Raw genomic sequence first — 3,998 nt, 5'->3', positions numbered from 1 at the left:
TGCCCTTTGGGCAGGGGGCTGGACTCGATGATCTCCCGAGGTCCCTTCCAGCCCTAATGTCTATGAAATCTATGAAATCTATGACTACAGTGGCTAAATTATTTCCTCAACCAAAGAGTAGTCTTTCTATATCAAGGTGAAAGAAAAAAGTGTAGTCAGTAAGAGGTGTCAAACTCAAATGAGTTGGTGGACAAGATCCAAACCACAGGACTTCTTGGATGCATCTAGATGACCATGGCTGTGTGGTATGTGGTGCTGCAAATACATGTGCAGTGTCACATACCATATAGTCACGTGTTCTCTGCACTGTAAGGGTGCACTGTCCAGACATGTGCTGCTCCAGCTTTTTCCTCCACAGGTTTTTTCGACCTCTGGTAAATCAAAAAAAACCCACAGAAAAAACAAGCCAAGTAGCACACACGGGCAGTGCACAGCCCTGGGAGGCCCCCCAGGACTCTAAGTAAGCCTACTGGGATCAGCACTGGGCTGGCCCCAGCCTCCCCTACTACCCCAGCGTAACTTGCCTTGCTCCAAAGTATATGTGGCACAGGTGTTCCCCTGGGACAAATAGCTGCAAGGTGTGGCAGGGAACCAAACATCCGCCATCGTCTGGACGCGGCCCTTGTGGGCTACATAACCCACCTGCGTGTTGAACACCACACATTTTAGTCCTCAGCAGAGACTAAATCACTAAATTCAGTGGCATTCATTCCCTGGGTGCTTGCTTTACTGACATTGCAACTCTGGTAGCTACAGCAATGGGACTTGAGCACTAGTGACATGAACACCTTGGCTGCCATAGTGAGAACCCACACTGGCCAGATCTGGATGTTATCCATCCCACAGGAAGCTCCACAGTCTGGATAGTTGACACGCCTGCAGTAAGTAAAAGTCTCCATAACCATTTCCCATATTGTACAGATCCCAGTGAAAATTTCCATCATCCATTAATCTAAAAATGAACATCACACCTGTTTTTTAAATCTTGCATTCCAGGATTAGAAGTAAAGTCCAATTTTAAAAAATGAAAATTCATTTTAAAAAAATCTCCAATACACAGTAGCTGTAACATACAACATCAGTTCAAAGGACATTCAGACTTTTTTTTCTCTTGCTCTGTAAGGTAATATGTTTATCTTCCACTGAGATTTATCACTTGATAAATTACACAACAACTTGCATAGTCAAATATAATTTGGTTCTGGAGTTTTTAATGAGTCTTTCAATTTTTCAGGGGAAAGTGCATCATTTATTGAATTATGGGCAGCAACTGAAAGTTTTATTGACTCCTACACAGTGAAATTATTATTCTAACTATCCAGGAAATTTGGCTACAATCCAGTCTATCTTTTATTCTAATTAATTAAATACATTTTACTTTGTAAATATATTTTGAACATTCAGGTAAAATAAATAAATATTTCTGTGGGCTAAATATTACTGCTTGTAAGTATAATATAGAATATAATCAGCAGCTGTTTTCAATTCAACAGCTGTTATCATTCTGCTGTTATCTCCTCCTCTCTGGTTCCCTGAAATCTCATCCCTCTCATCTTTCAGTCCGTCCAGCTCACAGCAGCAGCCATTCAGATAAACCTCTCTACCCACTTTCTCTCACTGCGTAAAATAAAAGTCTTTACCTTTGAAACCTTGGAGAACTGAGCTCCCAACTTCACCTCTGCTCTCCCCTCCTTGAGTATTGCTATACATTACATTTAGCATGTGTTTTATTTAGATCATAGTAATTATCAAAACAACATAGAACATTTTATGAGCAGTTGCACCTTAATGCTTACTAAAATCTAAATATAGATAACAGCACTGAACTCTTGAACCAAATTCCATGAAAATCTCCTGATTTTCAGTCTCAACCCTAGGACTCCACAGTTCAAGTTCCAATGCAGTGGGGAGGTGGAAGCAAACCAAAGCTGTTTCTCAGGCTCCCAGCCTCATTACCTCACCAGACCTCTGAACTGGCAAGCTGGGGGGAGGGTGGTTGAAGCCAGATAAAGAGCTGTTTGTCATGCTATTTGTTGGCGTCCATCCTGCTCATCACACTAGAGTCCTCTGGTCATAATACCTTTGTGGACAAGTCCAACTTTAGGTCAACCCATGTTAGGTAATATTACCTGGAGATACCTATAACTGGAAAAGGCCTAAGTTTACTCTGCTAAAATGCCACTTAGCACATGCTTCACTGCAGACCCTTCTACACATACAGGTAAAGGCACAATGGCATCTAATGCATGATCCTCACTGCACCCAGTTGGTAGAGTGAGGAGAGTGCTGTGACCATTGAGATCACCCAACGCAAGCTTAGTGTTCCATCCCCACTCCTTACTGGGTATCTGGAGTGTTTTCCTTAAAGGAGATCCCCCTTTACTTTCCTGCCATGACCCAATGGGAACAAAGCACTAGGAGAGTGGCTCCAATGTTAGATTAAACCTTTTTCCTCAGGGAATCTCTACTTAAGCATGTTTCATGAGGCTTCTCCTCCCCTAAACTACATCCACATGCCAACTGGATCTTATCAAGATGGTGCATTATGACACTAGTTGGTGCAACTCTTGTCTGTGGACTGGTGGCCCAGATAATGGAGCAAGATTGTTCATGCAGGGTATCACCAAACATGGCTTCCACTACCCCAGACCACTCATAGGCCTAATTTAACTACTGTGTATATACCTTAGGTTAGTTCTTGACACAAAATATCCTTGGGCTAAGTCCCTCAGCCATGGACCTTACAACATAATTCCCAAAAGAAACGCTCAAAGGAGTTACAGTTGAGACTGAACCTAGAGCTATACCACTGCCCACCATGATCCTAGACAATCATCCTGAGTGGAAAAAGTCCATCCCAATAATTTCTCTTCTGGATCAGAATCAGTATCCCAGCACAGATTACTTTTAGGTCAATTCATAGAAAATAGAACTCAAAACTTAATCAGCTCCTTTGCCAAGCAAGAATAGGTAAATGACCTTCAGTAGTCATCTCTGGGTGTTGTCACAGATGGTCCGTGTAACCGGCCTTCAGAAGGAGATGGCTTCCAACTAACGAAAAAACCCTCAAAGAAAATGTAGCCCCTCAACGCCTGCTGTCCAGCACTAGGCAGGGTTTTCACACTCACACGTCCCTTTTCATTACTCCTTCCCAGTGTGGGATCCCACAGTCATCCAAGTCTTCTCTGGCCAATACCTTCAAGGATGAGAACCCCTCCAGGTTCTCTGTTTTCGGTGTCTAGCACCTTCTCCTGACATCCCAGGTAATCTGGTCCACCAGGGCTGGAGAACTCTCTCTTCTACCTCCATCTGGCTCAGCTGCCTAGGCCCTCTGACACTCTAGGTGTGGTTTTATTACATCACTCCCTGCATGCCTGCCTATGCTCAGGGAGCACATATTCTTAAAACAGAGTGGAAGCAGCACACACTGCTCTGTTGCCACAGATCCAGCACCTGCAGATAAGTTATGCCCATCACTAGCCCTTACCAAGCTAGTCTCCCCTATGGGTTAAGGCCACTTGGAGTGGGCTTCACCCTTCCCATGGGGCACTTGGCTCCCTTCCCACACTGTGCAGCAGCACACATAGTCACACCTCCTGCCATTCCACATATGCACAATGGCAGGAGGTATGAATGCGAGAACATGCATTAGATCCCATTGCCCCATATTTCTGGTGCAGGGGGAGCCTGTTTCCAAGTTCCCCCTCTACTGGCAAGAAGCAAACTCTTGTGGCTGGAGAGAGAGGGTCCCCATGCTGTCAGGATCCAAAGTCAGCAGCTGCTGGTGCTAAGACAGGGCATGGTGCACCCCTGCAACTGGGAGCCCCAGCTGCAGGGGAACCCTGGTACACATGCACATTAAAACTCAATAGCAACCAGCTAGAACACATTTTCAAGGTGTAAGTTTATAGCTGGCTTGGAGTTTTTAGGGGGGTGATACCTTCTTTGCACATGTAGCTGGTCTCAAGGTAATTAATAACTAGTTAATTGTGCAATGC

The sequence above is a fragment of the Crocodylus porosus genome, unplaced genomic scaffold (assembly GCF_001723895.1).
Source record: "Crocodylus porosus isolate Cpor-Errol unplaced genomic scaffold, CroPor_comp1, whole genome shotgun sequence".
Lineage (NCBI taxonomy): Eukaryota > Metazoa > Chordata > Crocodylia > Crocodylidae > Crocodylus > Crocodylus porosus.
Note: the sequence above shows the minus strand (reverse complement) of the source record.